The sequence below is a fragment of the Mycteria americana genome, chromosome 13 (genome assembly GCF_035582795.1).
Source record: "Mycteria americana isolate JAX WOST 10 ecotype Jacksonville Zoo and Gardens chromosome 13, USCA_MyAme_1.0, whole genome shotgun sequence".
In the NCBI taxonomy this organism is placed as follows: domain Eukaryota; kingdom Metazoa; phylum Chordata; class Aves; order Ciconiiformes; family Ciconiidae; genus Mycteria; species Mycteria americana.
The window spans coordinates 409,473-436,297 of record NC_134377.1 but is presented as its reverse complement, the minus strand read 5'-3'; positions in this window follow the sequence as shown (position 1 = coordinate 436,297).

The following is a 26,825-nucleotide window of genomic DNA, read 5'->3' as shown; positions in this document are numbered from 1 at the left end:
GTTTTCACTGTCCCTTGGAACTGCATTCGCTGCCACACAGACATTCGCTTTCCCCAAAAGCTTTGGTTCGTAAAGGGGCAACACTGTGTATGTGTCTCTCGCAGAGCCCGGCTGCCAAATTCGAAACGTCCAGCGCTTGCGCCCACACGAAAGCTGCCAGCACGGAATGCTGTAGCTGGTTTTCACTGTCCCTTGGAACTGCATTCGCTGCCACACAGACATTCGCTTTCCCCAAAAGCTTTGCTTGGTAGTGGGGCAATACTGTGTATCTCTCTCTCGCAGAGCCCGGCTGCCAAATTCGAAACGTCCAGCGATTGCGCCCACACAAAAGCTGCCAGCACGGAATGCTGTAGCTGGTTTTCACTGTCCCTTGGAACTGCATTCGCTGCCACACAGACATTCGCTTTCCCCAAAAGCTTTGCTTGGTAATGGGGCAACACTGTGCATGTGTCTCTCGCAGAGCCCGGCTAACAAATTCGAAACGTCCAGCGATTGCGCCCACACGAAAGCTGCCAGCACGGAATGCTGTAGCTGGTTTTCACTGTCCCTTGGAACTGCATTCGCTGCCACACAGACATTCGCTTTCCCCAAAAGCTTTGCTTGGTAATGGGGCAACGCTGTATATGTGTCTCTCGCAGAGCCCGGCTGCCAAATTCGAAACGTCCAGCGATTTCTCCCACACGAAAGCTGCCAGCACGGAATGCTGTAGCTGGTTTTCACTGTCCCTTGGAACTGCATTCGCTGCCACACAGACATTCGCTTTCCCCAAAAGCTTTGCTTGGTAATGGGGCAACGCTCTGTATGTGTCTCTCGCAGAGCCCGGCTGCCAAATTCGAAACGTCCAGCGATTGCGCCCACACGAAAGCTGCCAGCACGGAATGCTGTAGCTGGTTTTCACTGTCCCTTGGAACTGCATTCGCTGCCACACAGACATTCGCTTTCCCCAAAAGCTTTGGTTCGTAAAGGGGCAACACTGTGTATGTGTCTCTCGCAGAGCCCGGCTGCCAAATTCGAAACGTCCAGCGATTGCGCCCACACGAAAGCTGCCAGCACGGAATGCTGTAGCTGGTTTTCACTGTCCCTTGGAACTGCATTCGCTGCCACACAGACATTCGCTTTCCCCAAAAGCTTTGCTTGGTAGTGGGGCAACACTGTGTATCTCTCTCGCGCAGAGCCCGGCTGCCAAATTCGAAACGTCCAGCGATTGCGCCCACACGAAAGCTGCCAGCACGGAATGCTGTAGCTGGTTTTCACTGTCCCTTGGAACTGCATTCGCTGCCACACAGACATTCGCTTTCCTCAAAAGCTTTGCTTGGTAAAGGGGCAACACTGTGTATGTGTCTCTCGCAGAGCCCGGCTAACAAATTCGAAACGTCCAGCGATTGCGCCCACACGAAAGCTGCCAGCACGGAATGCTGTAGCTGGTTTTCACTGTCCCTTGGAACTGCATTCGCTGCCACACAGACATTCTCTTTCCCCAAAAGCTTTGCTTGGTAATGGGGCAACACTGTGTATGTGTCTCTCGCAGAGCCCGGCTGCCAAATTCGAAACGTCCAGCGATTTCGCCCACACGAAAGCTGCCAGCACGGAATGCTGTAGCTGGTTTTCACTGTCCCTTGGAACTGCATTCGCTGCCACACAGACATTCGCTTTCCCCAGAAGCTTTGCTTGGTAATGGGGCAACACTGTGTATGTGTCTCTCGCAGAGCCCGGCTGCCAAATTCGAAACGTCCAGCGATTTCTCCCACACGAAAGCTGCCAGCACGGAATGCTGTAGCTGGTTTTCACTGTCCCTTGGAACTGCATTCGCTGCCACACAGACATTCGCTTTCCCCAAAAGCTTTGCTTGGTAATGGGGCAACACTGTGTATGTGTCTCTCGCAGAGCCCGGCTGCCAAATTCGAAACGTCCAGCGATTGCGCCCACACGAAAGCTGCCAGCACGGAATGCTGTAGCTGGTTTTCACTGTCCCTTGGAACTGCATTCGCTGCCACACAGACATTCCCTTTCCCCAAAAGCTTTGCTTGGTAGTGGGGCAACACTGTGTATCTCTCTCTCGCAGAGCCCGGCTGCCAAATTCGAAACGTCCAGCGATTGCGCCCACACGAAAGCTGCCAGCACGGAATGCTGTAGCTGGTTTTCACTGTCCCTTGGAACTGCATTCGCTGCCACACAGACATTCGCTTTCCCCAAAAGCTTTGCTTGGTAAAGGGGCAACACTGTGTATGTGTCTCTCGCAGAGCCCGGCTGCCAAATTCGAAACGTCCAGCGATTTCTCCCACACGAAAGCTGCCAGCACGGAATGCTGTAGCTGGTTTTCACTGTCCCTTGGAACTGCATTCGCTGCCACACAGACATTCGCTTTCCCCAAAAGCTTTGGTTCGTAAAGGGGCAACACTGCGTATGTGTCTCTCGCAGAGCCCGGCTGCCAAATTCGAAACGTCCAGCGATTGCGCCCACACGAAAGCTGCCAGCACGGAATGCTGTAGCTGGTTTTCACTGTCCCTTGGAACTGCATTCGCTGCCACACAGACATTCGCTTTCCCCAAAAGCTTTGCTTGGTAATGGGGCAACACTGTGTATCTCTCTCTCGCAGAGCCCGGCTGCCAAATTCGAAACGTCCAGCGATTGCGCCCACACGAAAGCTGCCAGCACGGAATGCTGTAGCTGGTTTTCACTGTCCCTTGGAACTGCATTCGCTGCCACACAGACATTCGCTTTCCCCAAAAGCTTTGCTTGGTAAAGGGGTAACACTGTGTATGTGTCTCTCGCAGAGCCCGGCTGCCAAATTCGAAACGTCCAGCGATTGCGCCCACACGAAAGCTGCCAGCACGGAATGCTGTAGCTGGTTTTCACTGTCCCTTGGAACTGCATTCGCTGCCACACAGACATTCGCTTTCCCCAAAAGCTTTGCTTGGTAGTGGGGCAACACTGTGTATCTCTCTCTCGCAGAGCCCGGCTGCCAAATTCGAAACGTCCTGCGATTTCTCCCACACGAAATCTGCCAGCACGGAATGCTGTAGCTGGTTTTCACTGTCCCTTGGAACTGCATTCCCTGCCACACAGACATTCGCTTTCCCCAAAAGCTTTGGTTGGTAAAGGGGCAACACTGTGTATGTGTCTCTCGCAGAGCCCGGCTGCCAAATTCGAAACGTCCAGCGATTGCGCCCACACGAAAGCTGCCAGCACGGAATGCTGTAGCTGGTTTTCACTGTCCCTTGGAACTGCATTCGCTGCCACACAGACATTCGCTTTCCCCAGAAGCTTTGCTTGCTAATATGGCAACACCGTGTATCTCTCTCTCGCAGAGCCCGGCTGCCAAATTCGAAACGTCCAGCGATTGCGCCCACAAGAAAGCTGCCAGCACGGAATGCTGTAGCTGGTTTTCACTGTCCCTTGGAACTGCATTCGCTGCCACACAGACATTCGCTTTCCCCAAAAGCTTTGCTTGGTAATGGGGCAACACTGTGTATGTGTCTCTCGATGAGCCCGGCTGCCAAATTCGAAACGTCCAGCGATTGCGCCCACACGAAAGCTGCCAGCACGGAATGCTGTAGCTGGTTTTCACTGTCCCTTGGAACTGCATTCGCTGCCACACAGACATTCGCTTTCCCCAAAAGCTTTGCTTGGTAGTGGGGCAACACTGCGTATGTGTCTCTCGCAGAGCCCGGCTGCCAAATTCGAAACGTCCAGCGATTGCGCCCACACGAAAGCTGCCAGCACGGAATGCTGTAGCTGGTTTTCACTGTCCCTTGGAACTGCATTCGCTGCCACACAGACATTCGCTTTCCCCAAAAGCTTTGGTTCGTAAAGGGGCAACACTGTGTATGTGTCTCTCGCAGAGCCCGGCTGCCAAATTCGAAACGTCCAGCGATTGCGCCCACACGAAAGCTGCCAGCACGGAATGCTGTAGCTGGTTTTCACTGTCCCTTGGAACTGCATTCGCTGCCACACAGACATTCGCTTTCCCCAAAAGCTTTGCTTGGTAATGGGGCAACACTGTGTATGTGTCTCTCGCAGAGCCCGGCTGCCAAATTCGAAACGTCCAGCGATTGCGCCCACACGAAAGCTGCCAGCACGGAATGCTGTAGCTGGTTTTCACTGTCCCTTGGAACTGCATTCGCTGCCACACAGACATTCGCTTTCCCCAAAAGCTTTGCTTGGTAAAGGGGCAACACTGTGTATGTGTCTCTCGCAGAGCCCGGCTAACAAATTCGAAACGTCCAGCGATTGCGCCCACACGAAAGCTGCCAGCACGGAATGCTGTAGCTGGTTTTCACTGTCCCTTGGAACTGCATTCGCTGCCACACAGACATTCGCTTTCCCCAAAAGCTTTGGTTCGTAAAGGGGCAACACTGTGTATGTGTCTCTCGCAGAGCCCGGCTGCCAAATTCGAAACGTCCAGCGATTGCGCCCACACGAAAGCTGCCAGCACGGAATGCTGTAGCTGGTTTTCACTGTCCCTTGGAACTGCATTCGCTGCCACACAGACATTCGCTTTCCCCAGAAGCTTTGCTTGGTAAAGGGGCAACACTGTGTATGTGTCTCTCGCAGAGCCCGGCTGCCAAATTCGAAACGTCCAGCGATTTCTCCCACACGAAAGCTGCCAGCACGGAATGCTGTAGCTGGTTTTCACTGTCCCTTGGAACTGCATTCGCTGCCACACAGACATTCGCTTTCCCCAAAAGCTTTGGTTCGTAAAGGGGCAACACTGCGTATGTGTCTCTCGCAGAGCCCGGCTGCCAAATTCGAAACGTCCAGCGATTGCGCCCACACGAAAGCTGCCAGCACGGAATGCTGTAGCTGGTTTTCACTGTCCCTTGGAACTGCATTCGCTGCCACACAGACATTCGCTTTCCCCAAAAGCTTTGGTTCGTAAAGGGGCAACACTGTGTATGTGTCTCTCGCAGAGCCCGGCTGCCAAATTCGAAACGTCCAGCGATTGCGCCCACACGAAAGCTGCCAGCACGGAATGCTGTAGCTGGTTTTCACTGTCCCTTGGAACTGCATTCGCTGCCACACAGACATTCGCTTTCCCCAAAAGCTTTGGTTCGTAAAGGGGCAACACTGCGTATGTGTCTCTCGCAAAGCCCGGCTGCCAAATTCGAAACGTCCAGCGATTGCGCCCACAAGAAAGCTGCCAGCACGGAATGCTGTAGCTGGTTTTCACTGTCCCTTGGAACTGCATTCGCTGCCACACAGACATTCGCTTTCCCCAAAAGCTTTGCTTGGTAATGGGGCAACACTGTGTATGTGTCTCTCGCAGAGCCCGGCTGCCAAATTCGAAACGTCCAGCGATTGCGCCCACACGAAAGCTGCCAGCACGGAATGCTGTAGCTGGTTTTCACTGTCCCTTGGAACTGCATTCGCTGCCACACAGACATTCGCTTTCCCCAAAAGCTTTGCTTGGTAGTGGGGCAACACTGTGTATCTCTCTCTCGCAGAGCCCGGCTGCCAAATTCGAAACGTCCAGCGATTGCGCCCACACGAAAGCTGCCAGCACGGAATGCTGTAGCTGGTTTTCACTGTCCCTTGGAACTGCATTCGCTGCCACACAGACATTCGCTTTCCCCAAAAGCTTTGCTTGGTAGTGGGGCAACACTGTGTATCTCTCTCTCGCAGAGCCCGGCTGCCAAATTCGAAACGTCCAGCGATTGCGCCCACACGAAAGCTGCCAGCACGGAATGCTGTAGCTGGTTTTCACTGTCCCTTGGAACTGCATTCGCTGCCACACAGACATTCGCTTTCCCCAAAAGCTTTGCTTGGTAAAGGGGCAACACTGTGTATGTGTCTCTCGCAGAGCCCGGCTAACAAATTCGAAACGTCCAGCGATTGCGCCCACACGAAAGCTGCCAGCACGGAATGCTGTAGCTGGTTTTCACTGTCCCTTGGAACTGCATTCGCTGCCACACAGACATTCTCTTTCCCCAAAAGCTTTGGTTCGTAAAGGGGCAACACTGTGTATGTGTCTCTCGCAGAGCCCGGCTGCCAAATTCGAAACGTCCAGCGATTGCGCCCACACGAAAGCTGCCAGCACGGAATGCTGTAGCTGGTTTTCACTGTCCCTTGGAACTGCATTCGCTGCCACACAGACATTCGCTTTCCCCAGAAGCTTTGCTTGGTAAAGGGGCAACACTGTGTATGTGTCTCTCGCAGAGCCCGGCTGCCAAATTCGAAACGTCCAGCGATTTCTCCCACACGAAAGCTGCCAGCACGGAATGCTGTAGCTGGTTTTCACTGTCCCTTGGAACTGCATTCGCTGCCACACAGACATTCGCTTTCCCCAAAAGCTTTGGTTCGTAAAGGGGCAACACTTGCGTATGTGTCTCTCGCAGAGCCCGGCTGCCAAATTCGAAACGTCCAGCGATTGCGCCCACACGAAAGCTGCCAGCACGGAATGCTGTAGCTGGTTTTCACTGTCCCTTGGAACTGCATTCGCTGCCACACAGACATTCGCTTTCCCCAAAAGCTTTGGTTCGTAAAGGGGCAACACTGTGTATGTGTCTCTCGCAGAGCCCGGCTGCCAAATTCGAAACGTCCAGCGATTGCGCCCACACGAAAGCTGCCAGCACGGAATGCTGTAGCTGGTTTTCACTGTCCCTTGGAACTGCATTCGCTGCCACACAGACATGCGCTTTCCCCAGAAGCTTTGCTTGGTAATGGGGCAACACTGTGTATCTCTGTCTCGCAGAGCCCGGCTGCCAAATTCGAAACGTCCAGCGATTGCGCCCACACGAAAGCTGCCAGCACGGAATGCTGTAGCTGGTTTTCACTGTCCCTTGGAACTGCATTCGCTGCCACACAGACATTCGCTTTCCCCAAAAGCTTTGCTTGGTAATGGGGCAACACTGTGTATGTGTCTCTCGCAGAGCCCGGCTGCCAAATTCGAAACGTCCAGCGATTGCGCCCACACGAAAGCTGCCAGCACGGAATGCTGTAGCTGGTTTTCACTGTCCCTTGGAACTGCATTCGCTGCCACACAGACATTCGCTTTCCCCAAAAGCTTTGCTTGGTAGTGGGGCAACACTGTGTATCTCTCTCTCGCAGAGCCCGGCTGCCAAATTCGAAACGTCCAGCGATTGCGCCCACACGAAAGCTGCCAGCACGGAATGCTGTAGCTGGTTTTCACTGTCCCTTGGAACTGCATTCGCTGCCACACAGACATTCGCTTTCCCCAAAAGCTTTGCTTGGTAGTGGGGCAACACTGTGTATCTCTCTCTCGCAGAGCCCGGCTGCCAAATTCGAAACGTCCAGCGATTGCGCCCACACGAAAGCTGCCAGCACGGAATGCTGTAGCTGGTTTTCACTGTCCCTTGGAACTGCATTCGCTGCCACACAGACATTCGCTTTCCCCAAAAGCTTTGCTTGGTAAAGGGGCAACACTGTGTATGTGTCTCTCGCAGAGCCCGGCTAACAAATTCGAAACGTCCAGCGATTGCGCCCACACGAAAGCTGCCAGCACGGAATGCTGTAGCTGGTTTTCACTGTCCCTTGGAACTGCATTCGCTGCCACACAGACATTCGCTTTCCCCAAAAGCTTTGGTTCGTAAAGGGGCAACACTGTGTATGTGTCTCTCGCAGAGCCCGGCTGCCAAATTCGAAACGTCCAGCGATTGCGCCCACACGAAAGCTGCCAGCACGGAATGCTGTAGCTGGTTTTCACTGTCCCTTGGAACTGCATTCGCTGCCACACAGACATTCGCTTTCCCCAAAAGCTTTTCTTGGTAAAGGGGCAACACTGTGTATGTGTCTCTCGCAGAGCCCGGCTGCCAAATTCGAAACGTCCAGCGATTTCTCCCACACGAAAGCTGCCAGCACGGAATGCTGTAGCTGGTTTTCACTGTCCCTTGGAACTGCATTCGCTGCCACACAGACATTCGCTTTCCCCAAAAGCTTAGGTTCGTAAAGGGGCAACAGTGTGTATGTGTCTCTCGCAGAGCCCGGCTGCCAAATTCGAAACGTCCAGCGATTTCTCCCACACGAAATCTGCCAGCACGGAATGCTGTAGCTGGTTTTCACTGTCCCTTGGAACTGCATTCGCTGCCACACAGACATTCGCTTTCCCCAAAAGCTTTGCTTGGTAATGGGGCAACACTGTGTATGTGTCTCTCGCAGAGCCCGGCTGCCACATTCGAAACGTCCAGCGATTGCGCCCACACGAAAGCTGCCAGCACGGAATGCTGTAGCTGGTTTTCACTGTCCCTTGGAACTGCATTCGCTGCCACACAGACATTCGCTTTCCCCAAAAGCTTTGCTTGGTAGTGGGGCAACACTGTGTATCTCTCTCTCGCAGAGCCCGGCTGCCAAATTCGAAACGTCCAGCGATTGCGCCCACACGAAAGCTGCCAGCACGGAATGCTGTAGCTGGTTTTCACTGTCCCTTGGAACTGCATTCGCTGCCACACAGACATTCGCTTTCCCCAAAAGCTTTGGTTCGTAAAGGGGCAACACTGCGTATGTGTCTCTCGCAGAGCCCGGCTGCCAAATTCGAAACGTCCAGCGATTTCTCCCACACGAAAGCTGCCAGCACGGAATGCTGTAGCTGGTTTTCACTGTCCCTTGGAACTGCATTCGCTGCCACACAGACATTCGCTTTCCCCAAAAGCTTTGGTTCGTAAAGGGGCAACACTGCGTATGTGTCTCTCGCAGAGCCCGGCTGCCAAATTCGAAACGTCCAGCGATTGCGCCCACACGAAAGCTGCCAGCACGGAATGCTGTAGCTGGTTTTCACTGTCCCTTGGAACTGCATTCGCTGCCACACAGACATTCGCTTTCCCCAAAAGCTTTGGTTCGTAAAGGGGCAACACTGTGTATGTGTCTCTCGCAGAGCCCGGCTAACAAATTCGAAACGTCCAGCGATTGCGCCCACACGAAAGCTGCCAGCACGGAATGCTGTAGCTGGTTTTCACTGTCCCTTGGAACTGCATTCGCTGCCACACAGACATGCGCTTTCCCCAGAAGCTTTGCTTGGTAATGGGGCAACACTGTGTATCTCTGTCTCGCAGAGCCCGGCTGCCAAATTCGAAACGTCCAGCGATTGCGCCCTCAAGAAAGCTGCCAGCACGGAATGCTGTAGCTGGTTTTCACTGTCCCTTGGAACTGCATTCGCTGCCACAAAGACATTCGCTTTCCCCAAAAGCTTTTCTTGGTAAAGGGGCAACACTGTGTATGTGTCTCTCGCAGAGCCCGGCTGCCAAATTCGAAACGTCCAGCGATTGCGCCCACACGAAAGCTGCCAGCACGGAATGCTGTAGCTGGTTTTCACTGTCCCTTGGAACTGCATTCGCTGCCACACAGACATTCGCTTTCCCCAAAAGCTTTGCTTGGTAGTGGGGCAACACTGTGTATCTCTCTCTCGCAGAGCCCGGCTGCCAAATTCGAAACGTCCAGCGATTGCGCCCACACGAAAGCTGCCAGCACGGAATGCTGTAGCTGGTTTTCACTGTCCCTTGGAACTGCATTCGCTGCCACACAGACATTCGCTTTCCCCAAAAGCTTTGCTTGGTAGTGGGGCAACACTGTGTATGTGTCTCTCGCAGAGCCCGGCTAACAAATTCGAAACGTCCAGCGATTGCGCCCACACGAAAGCTGCCAGCACGGAATGCTGTAGCTGGTTTTCACTGTCCCTTGGAACTGCATTCGCTGCCACACAGACATTCGCTTTCCCCAAAAGCTTTGCTTGGTAAAGGGGCAACACTGTGTATGTGTCTCTCGCAGAGCCCGGCTAACAAATTCGAAACGTCCAGCGATTGCGCCCACACGAAAGCTGCCAGCACGGAATGCTGTAGCTGGTTTTCACTGTCCCTTGGAACTGCATTCGCTGCCACACAGACATTTGCTTTCCCCAAAAGCTTTGCTTGGTAATGGGGCAACACTGTGTATGTGTCTCTCGCAGAGCCCGGCTGCCAAATTCGAAACGTCCAGCGATTGCGCCCACACGAAAGCTGCCAGCACGGAATGCTGTAGCTGGTTTTCACTGTCCCTTGGAACTGCATTCGCTGCCACACAGACATTCGCTTTCCCCAAAAGCTTTGCTTGGTAGTGGGGCAACACTGTGTATCTCTCTCTCGCAGAGCCCGGCTGCCAAATTCGAAACGTCCAGCGATTGCGCCCACACGAAAGCTGCCAGCACGGAATGCTGTAGCTGGTTTTCACTGTCCCTTGGAACTGCATTCGCTGCCACACAGACATTCGCTTTCCCCAAAAGCTTTGCTTGGTAAAGGGGCAACACTGTGTATGTGCCTCTCGCAGAGCCCGGCTAACAAATTCGAAACGTCCAGCGATTGCGCCCACACGAAAGCTGCCAGCACGGAATGCTGTAGCTGGTTTTCACTGTCCCTTGGAACTGCATTCGCTGCCACACAGACATTCGCTTTCCCCAAAAGCTTTGGTTCGTAAAGGGGCAACACTGTGTATGTGTCTCTCGCAGAGCCCGGCTGCCAAATTCGAAACGTCCAGCGATTGCGCCCACACGAAAGCTGCCAGCACGGAATGCTGTAGCTGGTTTTCACTGTCCCTTGGAACTGCATTCCCTGCCACACAGACATTCGCTTTCCCCAGAAGCTTTGCTTGGTAATGGGGCAACACTGTGTATGTGTCTCTCGCAGAGCCCGGCTGCCAAATTCGAAACGTCCAGCGATTTCTCCCACACGAAAGCTGCCAGCACGGAATGCTGTAGCTGGTTTTCACTGTCCCTTGGAACTGCATTCGCTGCCACACAGACATTCGCTTTCCCCAAAAGCTTTGGTTCGTAAAGGGGCAACACTGCGTATGTGTCTCTCGCAGAGCCCGGCTGCCAAATTCGAAACGTCCAGCGATTGCGCCCACACGAAAGCTGCCAGCACGGAATGCTGTAGCTGGTTTTCACTGTCCCTTGGAACTGCATTCGCTGCCACACAGACATTCGCTTTCCCCAAAAGCTTTGGTTCGTAAAGGGGCAACACTGTGTATGTGTCTCTCGCAGAGCCCGGCTGCCAAATTCGAAACGTCCTGCGATTTCTCCCACACGAAATCTGCCAGCACGGAATGCTGTAGCTGGTTTTCACTGTCCCTTGGAACTGCATTCCCTGCCACACAGACATTCGCTTTCCCCAAAAGCTTTGGTTGGTAAAGGGGCAACACTGTGTATGTGTCTCTCGCAGAGCCCGGCTGCCAAATTCGAAACGTCCAGCGATTGCGCCCACACGAAAGCTGCCAGCACGGAATGCTGTAGCTGGTTTTCACTGTCCCTTGGAACTGCATTCGCTGCCACACAGACATTCGCTTTCCCCAGAAGCTTTGCTTGCTAATATGGCAACACCGTGTATCTCTCTCTCGCAGAGCCCGGCTGCCAAATTCGAAACGTCCAGCGATTGCGCCCACAAGAAAGCTGCCAGCACGGAATGCTGTAGCTGGTTTTCACTGTCCCTTGGAACTGCATTCGCTGCCACACAGACATTCGCTTTCCCCAAAAGCTTTGCTTGGTAATGGGGCAACACTGTGTATGTGTCTCTCGATGAGCCCGGCTGCCAAATTCGAAACGTCCAGCGATTGCGCCCACACGAAAGCTGCCAGCACGGAATGCTGTAGCTGGTTTTCACTGTCCCTTGGAACTGCATTCGCTGCCACACAGACATTCGCTTTCCCCAAAAGCTTTGCTTGGTAGTGGGGCAACACTGCGTATGTGTCTCTCGCAGAGCCCGGCTGCCAAATTCGAAACGTCCAGCGATTGCGCCCACACGAAAGCTGCCAGCACGGAATGCTGTAGCTGGTTTTCACTGTCCCTTGGAACTGCATTCGCTGCCACACAGACATTCGCTTTCCCCAAAAGCTTTGGTTCGTAAAGGGGCAACACTGTGTATGTGTCTCTCGCAGAGCCCGGCTGCCAAATTCGAAACGTCCAGCGATTGCGCCCACACGAAAGCTGCCAGCACGGAATGCTGTAGCTGGTTTTCACTGTCCCTTGGAACTGCATTCGCTGCCACACAGACATTCGCTTTCCCCAAAAGCTTTGCTTGGTAATGGGGCAACACTGTGTATGTGTCTCTCGCAGAGCCCGGCTGCCAAATTCGAAACGTCCAGCGATTGCGCCCACACGAAAGCTGCCAGCACGGAATGCTGTAGCTGGTTTTCACTGTCCCTTGGAACTGCATTCGCTGCCACACAGACATTCGCTTTCCCCAAAAGCTTTGCTTGGTAAAGGGGCAACACTGTGTATGTGTCTCTCGCAGAGCCCGGCTAACAAATTCGAAACGTCCAGCGATTGCGCCCACACGAAAGCTGCCAGCACGGAATGCTGTAGCTGGTTTTCACTGTCCCTTGGAACTGCATTCGCTGCCACACAGACATTCGCTTTCCCCAAAAGCTTTGGTTCGTAAAGGGGCAACACTGTGTATGTGTCTCTCGCAGAGCCCGGCTGCCAAATTCGAAACGTCCAGCGATTGCGCCCACACGAAAGCTGCCAGCACGGAATGCTGTAGCTGGTTTTCACTGTCCCTTGGAACTGCATTCGCTGCCACACAGACATTCGCTTTCCCCAGAAGCTTTGCTTGGTAAAGGGGCAACACTGTGTATGTGTCTCTCGCAGAGCCCGGCTGCCAAATTCGAAACGTCCAGCGATTTCTCCCACACGAAAGCTGCCAGCACGGAATGCTGTAGCTGGTTTTCACTGTCCCTTGGAACTGCATTCGCTGCCACACAGACATTCGCTTTCCCCAAAAGCTTTGGTTCGTAAAGGGGCAACACTGCGTATGTGTCTCTCGCAGAGCCCGGCTGCCAAATTCGAAACGTCCAGCGATTGCGCCCACACGAAAGCTGCCAGCACGGAATGCTGTAGCTGGTTTTCACTGTCCCTTGGAACTGCATTCGCTGCCACACAGACATTCGCTTTCCCCAAAAGCTTTGGTTCGTAAAGGGGCAACACTGTGTATGTGTCTCTCGCAGAGCCCGGCTGCCAAATTCGAAACGTCCAGCGATTGCGCCCACACGAAAGCTGCCAGCACGGAATGCTGTAGCTGGTTTTCACTGTCCCTTGGAACTGCATTCGCTGCCACACAGACATTCGCTTTCCCCAAAAGCTTTGGTTCGTAAAGGGGCAACACTGCGTATGTGTCTCTCGCAAAGCCCGGCTGCCAAATTCGAAACGTCCAGCGATTGCGCCCACAAGAAAGCTGCCAGCACGGAATGCTGTAGCTGGTTTTCACTGTCCCTTGGAACTGCATTCGCTGCCACACAGACATTCGCTTTCCCCAAAAGCTTTGCTTGGTAATGGGGCAACACTGCGTATGTGTCTCTCGCAGAGCCCGGCTGCCAAATTCGAAACGTCCAGCGATTGCGCCCACACGAAAGCTGCCAGCACGGAATGCTGTAGCTGGTTTTCACTGTCCCTTGGAACTGCATTCGCTGCCACACAGACATTCGCTTTCCCCAAAAGCTTTGCTTGGTAGTGGGGCAACACTGTGTATCTCTCTCTCGCAGAGCCCGGCTGCCAAATTCGAAACGTCCAGCGATTGCGCCCACACGAAAGCTGCCAGCACGGAATGCTGTAGCTGGTTTTCACTGTCCCTTGGAACTGCATTCGCTGCCACACAGACATTCGCTTTCCCCAAAAGCTTTGCTTGGTAGTGGGGCAACACTGTGTATCTCTCTCTCGCAGAGCCCGGCTGCCAAATTCGAAACGTCCAGCGATTGCGCCCACACGAAAGCTGCCAGCACGGAATGCTGTAGCTGGTTTTCACTGTCCCTTGGAACTGCATTCGCTGCCACACAGACATTCGCTTTCCCCAAAAGCTTTGCTTGGTAAAGGGGCAACACTGTGTATGTGTCTCTCGCAGAGCCCGGCTAACAAATTCGAAACGTCCAGCGATTGCGCCCACACGAAAGCTGCCAGCACGGAATGCTGTAGCTGGTTTTCACTGTCCCTTGGAACTGCATTCGCTGCCACACAGACATTCTCTTTCCCCAAAAGCTTTGGTTCGTAAAGGGGCAACACTGTGTATGTGTCTCTCGCAGAGCCCGGCTGCCAAATTCGAAACGTCCAGCGATTGCGCCCACACGAAAGCTGCCAGCACGGAATGCTGTAGCTGGTTTTCACTGTCCCTTGGAACTGCATTCGCTGCCACACAGACATTCGCTTTCCCCAGAAGCTTTGCTTGGTAAAGGGGCAACACTGTGTATGTGTCTCTCGCAGAGCCCGGCTGCCAAATTCGAAACGTCCAGCGATTTCTCCCACACGAAAGCTGCCAGCACGGAATGCTGTAGCTGGTTTTCACTGTCCCTTGGAACTGCATTCGCTGCCACACAGACATTCGCTTTCCCCAAAAGCTTTGGTTCGTAAAGGGGCAACACTTGCGTATGTGTCTCTCGCAGAGCCCGGCTGCCAAATTCGAAACGTCCAGCGATTGCGCCCACACGAAAGCTGCCAGCACGGAATGCTGTAGCTGGTTTTCACTGTCCCTTGGAACTGCATTCGCTGCCACACAGACATTCGCTTTCCCCAAAAGCTTTGGTTCGTAAAGGGGCAACACTGTGTATGTGTCTCTCGCAGAGCCCGGCTGCCAAATTCGAAACGTCCAGCGATTGCGCCCACACGAAAGCTGCCAGCACGGAATGCTGTAGCTGGTTTTCACTGTCCCTTGGAACTGCATTCGCTGCCACACAGACATGCGCTTTCCCCAGAAGCTTTGCTTGGTAATGGGGCAACACTGTGTATCTCTGTCTCGCAGAGCCCGGCTGCCAAATTCGAAACGTCCAGCGATTGCGCCCACACGAAAGCTGCCAGCACGGAATGCTGTAGCTGGTTTTCACTGTCCCTTGGAACTGCATTCGCTGCCACACAGACATTCGCTTTCCCCAAAAGCTTTGCTTGGTAATGGGGCAACACTGTGTATGTGTCTCTCGCAGAGCCCGGCTGCCAAATTCGAAACGTCCAGCGATTGCGCCCACACGAAAGCTGCCAGCACGGAATGCTGTAGCTGGTTTTCACTGTCCCTTGGAACTGCATTCGCTGCCACACAGACATTCGCTTTCCCCAAAAGCTTTGCTTGGTAGTGGGGCAACACTGTGTATCTCTCTCTCGCAGAGCCCGGCTGCCAAATTCGAAACGTCCAGCGATTGCGCCCACACGAAAGCTGCCAGCACGGAATGCTGTAGCTGGTTTTCACTGTCCCTTGGAACTGCATTCGCTGCCACACAGACATTCGCTTTCCCCAAAAGCTTTGCTTGGTAGTGGGGCAACACTGTGTATCTCTCTCTCGCAGAGCCCGGCTGCCAAATTCGAAACGTCCAGCGATTGCGCCCACACGAAAGCTGCCAGCACGGAATGCTGTAGCTGGTTTTCACTGTCCCTTGGAACTGCATTCGCTGCCACACAGACATTCGCTTTCCCCAAAAGCTTTGCTTGGTAAAGGGGCAACACTGTGTATGTGTCTCTCGCAGAGCCCGGCTAACAAATTCGAAACGTCCAGCGATTGCGCCCACACGAAAGCTGCCAGCACGGAATGCTGTAGCTGGTTTTCACTGTCCCTTGGAACTGCATTCGCTGCCACACAGACATTCGCTTTCCCCAAAAGCTTTGGTTCGTAAAGGGGCAACACTGTGTATGTGTCTCTCGCAGAGCCCGGCTGCCAAATTCGAAACGTCCAGCGATTGCGCCCACACGAAAGCTGCCAGCACGGAATGCTGTAGCTGGTTTTCACTGTCCCTTGGAACTGCATTCGCTGCCACACAGACATTCGCTTTCCCCAAAAGCTTTTCTTGGTAAAGGGGCAACACTGTGTATGTGTCTCTCGCAGAGCCCGGCTGCCAAATTCGAAACGTCCAGCGATTTCTCCCACACGAAAGCTGCCAGCACGGAATGCTGTAGCTGGTTTTCACTGTCCCTTGGAACTGCATTCGCTGCCACACAGACATTCGCTTTCCCCAAAAGCTTAGGTTCGTAAAGGGGCAACAGTGTGTATGTGTCTCTCGCAGAGCCCGGCTGCCAAATTCGAAACGTCCAGCGATTTCTCCCACACGAAATCTGCCAGCACGGAATGCTGTAGCTGGTTTTCACTGTCCCTTGGAACTGCATTCGCTGCCACACAGACATTCGCTTTCCCCAAAAGCTTTGCTTGGTAATGGGGCAACACTGTGTATGTGTCTCTCGCAGAGCCCGGCTGCCACATTCGAAACGTCCAGCGATTGCGCCCACACGAAAGCTGCCAGCACGGAATGCTGTAGCTGGTTTTCACCGTCCCTTGGAACTGCATTCGCTGCCACACAGACATTCGCTTTCCCCAAAAGCTTTGCTTGGTAGTGGGGCAACACTGTGTATCTCTCTCTCGCAGAGCCCGGCTGCCAAATTCGAAACGTCCAGCGATTGCGCCCACACGAAAGCTGCCAGCACGGAATGCTGTAGCTGGTTTTCACTGTCCCTTGGAACTGCATTCGCTGCCACACAGACATTCGCTTTCCCCAAAAGCTTTGGTTCGTAAAGGGGCAACACTGCGTATGTGTCTCTCGCAGAGCCCGGCTGCCAAATTCGAAACGTCCAGCGATTTCTCCCACACGAAAGCTGCCAGCACGGAATGCTGTAGCTGGTTTTCACTGTCCCTTGGAACTGCATTCGCTGCCACACAGACATTCGCTTTCCCCAAAAGCTTTGGTTCGTAAAGGGGCAACACTGCGTATGTGTCTCTCGCAGAGCCCGGCTGCCAAATTCGAAACGTCCAGCGATTGCGCCCACACGAAAGCTGCCAGCACGGAATGCTGTAGCTGGTTTTCACTGTCCCTTGGAACTGCATTCGCTGCCACACAGACATTCGCTTTCCCCAAAAGCTTTGGTTCGTAAAGGGGCAACACTGTGTATGTGTCTCTCGCAGAGCCCGGCTGCCAAATTCGAAACGTCCAGCGATTGCGCCCACACGAAAGCTGCCAGCACGGAATGCTGTAGCTGGTTTTCACTGTCCCTTGGAACTGCATTCGCTGCCACACAGACATGCGCTTTCCCCAGAAGCTTTGCTTGGTAATGGGGCAACACTGTGTATCTCTGTCTCGCAGAGCCCGGCTGCCAAATTCGAAACGTCCAGCGATTGCGCCCTCAAGAAAGCTGCCAGCACGGAATGCTGTAGCTGGTTTTCACTGTCCCTTGGAACTGCATTCGCTGCCACAAAGACATTCGCTTTCCCCAAAAGCTTTTCTTGGTAAAGGGGCAACACTGTGTATGTGTCTCTCGCAGAGCCCGGCTGCCAAATTCGAAACGTCCAGCGATTGCGCCCACACGAAAGCTGCCAGCACGGAATGCTGTAGCTGGTTTTCACTGTCCCTTGGAACTGCATTCGCTGCCACACAGACATTCGCTTTCCCCAAAAGCTTTGCTTGGTAGTGGGGCAACACTGTGTATCTCTCTCTCGCAGAGCCCGGCTGCCAAATTCGAAACGTCCAGCGATTGCGCCCACACGAAAGCTGCCAGCACGGAATGCTGTAGCTGGTTTTCACTGTCCCTTGGAACTGCATTCGCTGCCACACAGACATTCGCTTTCCCCAAAAGCTTTGCTTGGTAGTGGGGCAACACTGTGTATGTGTCTCTCGCAGAGCCCGGCTAACAAATTCGAAACGTCCAGCGATTGCGCCCACACGAAAGCTGCCAGCACGGAATGCTGTAGCTGGTTTTCACTGTCCCTTGGAACTGCATTCGCTGCCACACAGACATTCGCTTTCCCCAAAAGCTTTGCTTGGTAAAGGGGCAACACTGTGTATGTGTCTCTCGCAGAGCCCGGCTAACAAATTCGAAACGTCCAGCGATTGCGCCCACACGAAAGCTGCCAGCACGGAATGCTGTAGCTGGTTTTCACTGTCCCTTGGAACTGCATTCGCTGCCACACAGACATTTGCTTTCCCCAAAAGCTTTGCTTGGTAATGGGGCAACACTGTGTATGTGTCTCTCGCAGAGCCCGGCTGCCAAATTCGAAACGTCCAGCGATTGCGCCCACACGAAAGCTGCCAGCACGGAATGCTGTAGCTGGTTTTCACTGTCCCTTGGAACTGCATTCGCTGCCACACAGACATTCGCTTTCCCCAAAAGCTTTGCTTGGTAGTGGGGCAACACTGTGTATCTCTCTCTCGCAGAGCCCGGCTGCCAAATTCGAAACGTCCAGCGATTGCGCCCACACGAAAGCTGCCAGCACGGAATGCTGTAGCTGGTTTTCACTGTCCCTTGGAACTGCATTCGCTGCCACACAGACATTCGCTTTCCCCAAAAGCTTTGCTTGGTAAAGGGGCAACACTGTGTATGTGCCTCTCGCAGAGCCCGGCTAACAAATTCGAAACGTCCAGCGATTGCGCCCACACGAAAGCTGCCAGCACGGAATGCTGTAGCTGGTTTTCACTGTCCCTTGGAACTGCATTCGCTGCCACACAGACATTCGCTTTCCCCAAAAGCTTTGGTTCGTAAAGGGGCAACACTGTGTATGTGTCTCTCGCAGAGCCCGGCTGCCAAATTCGAAACGTCCAGCGATTGCGCCCACACGAAAGCTGCCAGCACGGAATGCTGTAGCTGGTTTTCACTGTCCCTTGGAACTGCATTCCCTGCCACACAGACATTCGCTTTCCCCAGAAGCTTTGCTTGGTAATGGGGCAACACTGTGTATGTGTCTCTCGCAGAGCCCGGCTGCCAAATTCGAAACGTCCAGCGATTTCTCCCACACGAAAGCTGCCAGCACGGAATGCTGTAGCTGGTTTTCACTGTCCCTTGGAACTGCATTCGCTGCCACACAGACATTCGCTTTCCCCAAAAGCTTTGGTTCGTAAAGGGGCAACACTGCGTATGTGTCTCTCGCAGAGCCCGGCTGCCAAATTCGAAACGTCCAGCGATTGCGCCCACACGAAAGCTGCCAGCACGGAATGCTGTAGCTGGTTTTCACTGTCCCTTGGAACTGCATTCGCTGCCACACAGACATTCGCTTTCCCCAAAAGCTTTGGTTCGTAAAGGGGCAACACTGTGTATGTGTCTCTCGCAGAGCCCGGCTGCCAAATTCGAAACGTCCAGCGATTTCTCCCACACGAAAGCTGCCAGCACGGAATGCTGTAGCTGGTTTTCACTGTCCCTTGGAACTGCATTCGCTGCCACACAGACATTCGCTTTCCCCAAAAGCTTTGCTTGGTAGTGGGGCAACACTGTGTATCTCTCTCTCGCAGAGCCCGGCTGCCAAATTCGAAACGTCCAGCGATTGCGCCCACACGAAAGCTGCCAGCACGGAATGCTGTAGCTGGTTTTCACTGTCCCTTGGAACTGCATTCCCTGCCACACAGACATTCGCTTTCCCCAAAAGCTTTGCTTGGTAATGGGGCAACACTGTGTATGTGTCTCTCGCAGAGCCCGGCTGCCAAATTCGAAACGTCCAGCGATTTCGCCCACACGAAAGCTGCCAGCACGGAATGCTGTAGCTGGTTTTCACTGTCCCTTGGAACTGCATTCGCTGCCGCACAGACATTCGCTTTCCCCAGAAGCTTTGCTTGGTAATGGGGCAACACTGTGTATGTGTCTCTCGCAGAGCCCGGCTGCCAAATTCGAAACGTCCAGCGATTGCACCCACAAGAAAGCTGCCAGCACGGAATGCTGTAGCTGGTTTTCACTGTCCCTTGGAACTGCATTCGCTACCACACAGACATTCGCTTTCCCCAAAAGCTTAGGTTCGTAAAGGGGCAACAGTGTGTATGTGTCTCTCGCAGAGCCCGGCTGCCAAATTCGAAACGTCCAGCGATTTCGCCCACACGAAAGCTGCCAGCACGGAATGCTGTAGCTGGTTTTCACTGTCCCTTGGAACTGCATTCGCTGCCACACAGACATTCGCTTTCCCCAAAAGCTTTGCTTGGTAATGGGGCAACACTGTGTATGTGTCTCTCGCAGAGCCCGGCTGCCAAATTCGAAACGTCCAGCGATTGCGCCCACACGAAAGCTGCCAGCACGGAATGCTGTAGCTGGTTTTCACTGTCCCTTGGAACTGCATTCGCTGCCACACAGACATTCGCTTTCCCCAAAAGCTTTGCTTGGTAGTGGGGCAACACTGTGTATCTCTCTCTCGCAGAGCCCGGCTGCCAAATTCGAAACGTCCAGCGATTGCGCCCACACGAAAGCTGCCAGCACGGAATGCTGTAGCTGGTTTTCACTGTCCCTTGGAACTGCATTCGCTGCCACACAGACATTCGCTTTCCCCAAAAGCTTTGCTTGGTAAAGGGGCAACACTGTGTATGTGTCTCTCGCAGAGCCCGGCTAACAAATTCGAAACGTCCAGCGATTGCGCCCACACAAAAGCTGCCAGCACGGAATGCTGTAGCTGGTTTTCACTGTCCCTTGGAACTGCATTCGCTGCCACACAGACATTCGCTTTCCCCAAAAGCTTTGCTTGGTAGTGGGGCAACACTGTGTATGTGTCTCTCGCAGAGCCGGCTGCCAAATTCGAAACGTCCAGCGATTGCGCCCACACGAAAGCTGCCAGCACGGAATGCTGTAGCTGGTTTTCACTGTCCCTTGGAACTGCATTCGCTGCCACACAGACATTCGCTTTCCCCAAAAGCTTTGCTTGGTAGTGGGGCAACACTGTGTATCTCTCTCTCGCAGAGCCCGGCTGCCAAATTCGAAACGTCCAGCGATTGCGCCCACACGAAAGCTGCCAGCACGGAATGCTGTAGCTGGTTTTCACTGTCCCTTGGAACTGCATTCGCTGCCACACAGACATTCGCTTTCCCCAAAAGCTTTGGTTCGTAAAGGGGCAACACTGCGTATGTGTCTCTCGCAGAGCCCGGCTGCCAAATTCGAAACGTCCAGCGATTTCTCCCACACGAAAGCTGCCAGCACGGAATGCTGTAGCTGGTTTTCACTGTCCCTTGGAACTGCATTCGCTGCCACACAGACATTCGCTTTCCCCAAAAGCTTTGGTTCGTAAAGGGGCAACACTGCGTATGTGTCTCTCGCAGAGCCCGGCTGCCAAATTCGAAACGTCCAGCGATTGCGCCCACACGAAAGCTGCCAGCACGGAATGCTGTAGCTGGTTTTCACTGTCCCTTGGAACTGCATTCGCTGCCACACAGACATTCGCTTTCCCCAAAAGCTTTGGTTCGTAAAGGGGCAACACTGTGTATGTGTCTCTCGCAGAGCCCGGCTGCCAAATTCGAAACGTCCAGCGATTGCGCCCACACGAAAGCTGCCAGCACGGAATGCTGTAGCTGGTTTTCACTGTCCCTTGGAACTGCATTCGCTGCCACACAGACATGCGCTTTCCCCAGAAGCTTTGCTTGGTAATGGGGCAACACTGTGTATCTCTGTCTCGCAGAGCCCGGCTGCCAAATTCGAAACGTCCAGCGATTGCGCCCTCAAGAAAGCTGCCAGCACGGAATGCTGTAGCTGGTTTTCACTGTCCCTTGGAACTGCATTCGCTGCCACAAAGACATTCGCTTTCCCCAAAAGCTTTTCTTGGTAAAGGGGCAACACTGTGTATGTGTCTCTCGCAGAGCCCGGCTGCCAAATTCGAAACGTCCAGCGATTGCGCCCACACGAAAGCTGCCAGCACGGAATGCTGTAGCTGGTTTTCACTGTCCCTTGGAACTGCATTCGCTGCCACACAGACATTCGCTTTCCCCAAAAGCTTTGCTTGGTAGTGGGGCAACACTGTGTATCTCTCTCTCGCAGAGCCCGGCTGCCAAATTCGAAACGTCCAGCGATTGCGCCCACACGAAAGCTGCCAGCACGGAATGCTGTAGCTGGTTTTCACTGTCCCTTGGAACTGCATTCGCTGCCACACAGACATTCGCTTTCCCCAAAAGCTTTGCTTGGTAGTGGGGCAACACTGTGTATGTGTCTCTCGCAGAGCCCGGCTAACAAATTCGAAACGTCCAGCGATTGCGCCCACACGAAAGCTGCCAGCACGGAATGCTGTAGCTGGTTTTCACTGTCCCTTGGAACTGCATTCGCTGCCACACAGACATTCGCTTTCCCCAAAAGCTTTGCTTGGTAAAGGGGCAACACTGTGTATGTGTCTCTCGCAGAGCCCGGCTAACAAATTCGAAACGTCCAGCGATTGCGCCCACACGAAAGCTGCCAGCACGGAATGCTGTAGCTGGTTTTCACTGTCCCTTGGAACTGCATTCGCTGCCACACAGACATTTGCTTTCCCCAAAAGCTTTGCTTGGTAATGGGGCAACACTGTGTATGTGTCTCTCGCAGAGCCCGGCTGCCAAATTCGAAACGTCCAGCGATTGCGCCCACACGAAAGCTGCCAGCACGGAATGCTGTAGCTGGTTTTCACTGTCCCTTGGAACTGCATTCGCTGCCACACAGACATTCGCTTTCCCCAAAAGCTTTGCTTGGTAGTGGGGCAACACTGTGTATCTCTCTCTCGCAGAGCCCGGCTGCCAAATTCGAAACGTCCAGCGATTGCGCCCACACGAAAGCTGCCAGCACGGAATGCTGTAGCTGGTTTTCACTGTCCCTTGGAACTGCATTCGCTGCCACACAGACATTCGCTTTCCCCAAAAGCTTTGCTTGGTAAAGGGGCAACACTGTGTATGTGCCTCTCGCAGAGCCCGGCTAACAAATTCGAAACGTCCAGCGATTGCGCCCACACGAAAGCTGCCAGCACGGAATGCTGTAGCTGGTTTTCACTGTCCCTTGGAACTGCATTCGCTGCCACACAGACATTCGCTTTCCCCAAAAGCTTTGGTTCGTAAAGGGGCAACACTGTGTATGTGTCTCTCGCAGAGCCCGGCTGCCAAATTCGAAACGTCCAGCGATTGCGCCCACACGAAAGCTGCCAGCACGGAATGCTGTAGCTGGTTTTCACTGTCCCTTGGAACTGCATTCCCTGCCACACAGACATTCGCTTTCCCCAGAAGCTTTGCTTGGTAATGGGGCAACACTGTGTATGTGTCTCTCGCAGAGCCCGGCTGCCAAATTCGAAACGTCCAGCGATTTCTCCCACACGAAAGCTGCCAGCACGGAATGCTGTAGCTGGTTTTCACTGTCCCTTGGAACTGCATTCGCTGCCACACAGACATTCGCTTTCCCCAAAAGCTTTGGTTCGTAAAGGGGCAACACTGCGTATGTGTCTCTCGCAGAGCCCGGCTGCCAAATTCGAAACGTCCAGCGATTGCGCCCACACGAAAGCTGCCAGCACGGAATGCTGTAGCTGGTTTTCACTGTCCCTTGGAACTGCATTCGCTGCCACACAGACATTCGCTTTCCCCAAAAGCTTTGGTTCGTAAAGGGGCAACACTGTGTATGTGTCTCTCGCAGAGCCCGGCTGCCAAATTCGAAACGTCCAGCGATTTCTCCCACACGAAAGCTGCCAGCACGGAATGCTGTAGCTGGTTTTCACTGTCCCTTGGAACTGCATTCGCTGCCACACAGACATTCGCTTTCCCCAAAAGCTTTGCTTGGTAGTGGGGCAACACTGTGTATCTCTCTCTCGCAGAGCCCGGCTGCCAAATTCGAAACGTCCAGCGATTGCGCCCACACGAAAGCTGCCAGCACGGAATGCTGTAGCTGGTTTTCACTGTCCCTTGGAACTGCATTCCCTGCCACACAGACATTCGCTTTCCCCAAAAGCTTTGCTTGGTAATGGGGCAACACTGTGTATGTGTCTCTCGCAGAGCCCGGCTGCCAAATTCGAAACGTCCAGCGATTGCGCCCACACGAAAGCTGCCAGCACGGAATGCTGTAGCTGGTTTTCACTGTCCCTTGGAACTGCATTCGCTGCCGCACAGACATTCGCTTTCCCCAGAAGCTTTGCTTGGTAATGGGGCAACACTGTGTATGTGTCTCTCGCAGAGCCCGGCTGCCAAATTCGAAACGTCCAGCGATTGCACCCACAAGAAAGCTGCCAGCACGGAATGCTGTAGCTGGTTTTCACTGTCCCTTGGAACTGCATTCGCTACCACACAGACATTCGCTTTCCCCAAAAGCTTAGGTTCGTAAAGGGGCAACAGTGTGTATGTGTCTCTCGCAGAGCCCGGCTGCCAAATTCGAAACGTCCAGCGATTGCGCCCACACGAAAGCTGCCAGCACGGAATGCTGTAGCTGGTTTTCACTGTCCCTTGGAACTGCATTCGCTGCCACACAGACATTCGCTTTCCCCAAAAGCTTTGCTTGGTAATGGGGCAACACTGTGTATGTGTCTCTCGCAGAGCCCGGCTGCCAAATTCGAAACGTCCAGCGATTGCGCCCACACGAAAGCTGCCAGCACGGAATGCTGTAGCTGGTTTTCACTGTCCCTTGGAACTGCATTCGCTGCCACACAGACATTCGCTTTCCCCAAAAGCTTTGCTTGGTAGTGGGGCAACACTGTGTATCTCTCTCTCGCAGAGCCCGGCTGCCAAATTCGAAACGTCCAGCGATTGCGCCCACACGAAAGCTGCCAGCACGGAATGCTGTAGCTGGTTTTCACTGTCCCTTGGAACTGCATTCGCTGCCACACAGACATTCGCTTTCCCCAAAAGCTTTGCTTGGTAAAGGGGCAACACTGTGTATGTGTCTCTCGCAGAGCCCGGCTAACAAATTCGAAACGTCCAGCGATTGCGCCCACACAAAAGCTGCCAGCACGGAATGCTGTAGCTGGTTTTCACTGTCCCTTGGAACTGCATTCGCTGCCACACAGACATTCGCTTTCCCCAAAAGCTTTGCTTGGTAGTGGGGCAACACTGTGTATGTGTCTCTCGCAGAGCCCGGCTGCCAAATTCGAAACGTCCAGCGATTGCGCCCACACGAAAGCTGCCAGCACGGAATGCTGTAGCTGGTTTTCACTGTCCCTTGGAACTGCATTCGCTGCCACACAGACATTCGCTTTCCCCAAAAGCTTTGCTTGGTAGTGGGGCAACACTGTGTATCTCTCTCTCGCAGAGCCCGGCTGCCAAATTCGAAACGTCCAGCGATTTCGCCCACACGAAAGCTGCCAGCACGGAATGCTGTAGCTGGTTTTCACTGTCCCTTGGAACTGCATTCGCTGCCACACAGACATTCGCTTTCCCCAAAAGCTTTGGTTCGTAAAGGGGCAACACTGTGTATGTGTCTCTCGCAGAGCCCGGCTGCCAAATTCGAAACGTCCAGCGATTTCTCCCACACGAAAGCTGCCAGCACGGAATGCTGTAGCTGGTTTTCACTGTCCCTTGGAACTGCATTCGCTGCCACACAGACATTCGCTTTCCCCAAAAGCTTTGCTTGGTAGTGGGGCAACACTGTGTATCTCTCTCTCGCAGAGCCCGGCTGCCAAATTCGAAACGTCCAGCGATTGCGCCCACACGAAAGCTGCCAGCACGGAATGCTGTAGCTGGTTTTCACTGTCCCTTGGAACTGCATTCCCTGCCACACAGACATTCGCTTTCCCCAAAAGCTTTGCTTGGTAATGGGGCAACACTGTGTATGTGTCTCTCGCAGAGCCCGGCTGCCAAATTCGAAACGTCCAGCGATTGCGCCCACACGAAAGCTGCCAGCACGGAATGCTGTAGCTGGTTTTCACTGTCCCTTGGAACTGCATTCGCTGCCGCACAGACATTCGCTTTCCCCAGAAGCTTTGCTTGGTAATGGGGCAACACTGTGTATGTGTCTCTCGCAGAGCCCGGCTGCCAAATTCGAAACGTCCAGCGATTGCACCCACAAGAAAGCTGCCAGCACGGAATGCTGTAGCTGGTTTTCACTGTCCCTTGGAACTGCATTCGCTACCACACAGACATTCGCTTTCCCCAAAAGCTTAGGTTCGTAAAGGGGCAACAGTGTGTATGTGTCTCTCGCAGAGCCCGGCTGCCAAATTCGAAACGTCCAGCGATTGCGCCCACACGAAAGCTGCCAGCACGGAATGCTGTAGCTGGTTTTCACTGTCCCTTGGAACTGCATTCGCTGCCACACAGACATTCGCTTTCCCCAAAAGCTTTGCTTGGTAATGGGGCAACACTGTGTATGTGTCTCTCGCAGAGCCCGGCTGCCAAATTCGAAACGTCCAGCGATTGCGCCCACACGAAAGCTGCCAGCACGGAATGCTGTAGCTGGTTTTCACTGTCCCTTGGAACTGCATTCGCTGCCACACAGACATTCGCTTTCCCCAAAAGCTTTGCTTGGTAGTGGGGCAACACTGTGTATCTCTCTCTCGCAGAGCCCGGCTGCCAAATTCGAAACGTCCAGCGATTGCGCCCACACGAAAGCTGCCAGCACGGAATGCTGTAGCTGGTTTTCACTGTCCCTTGGAACTGCATTCGCTGCCACACAGACATTCGCTTTCCCCAAAAGCTTTGCTTGGTAAAGGGGCAACACTGTGTATGTGTCTCTCGCAGAGCCCGGCTAACAAATTCGAAACGTCCAGCGATTGCGCCCACACAAAAGCTGCCAGCACGGAATGCTGTAGCTGGTTTTCACTGTCCCTTGGAACTGCATTCGCTGCCACACAGACATTCGCTTTCCCCAAAAGCTTTGCTTGGTAGTGGGGCAACACTGTGTATGTGTCTCTCGCAGAGCCCGGCTGCCAAATTCGAAACGTCCAGCGATTGCGCCCACACGAAAGCTGCCAGCACGGAATGCTGTAGCTGGTTTTCACTGTCCCTTGGAACTGCATTCGCTGCCACACAGACATTCGCTTTCCCCAAAAGCTTTGCTTGGTAGTGGGGCAACACTGTGTATCTCTCTCTCGCAGAGCCCGGCTGCCAAATTCGAAACGTCCAGCGATTTCGCCCACACGAAAGCTGCCAGCACGGAATGCTGTAGCTGGTTTTCACTGTCCCTTGGAACTGCATTCGCTGCCACACAGACATTCGCTTTCCCCAAAAGCTTTGGTTCGTAAAGGGGCAACACTGTGTATGTGTCTCTCGCAGAGCCCGGCTAACAAATTCGA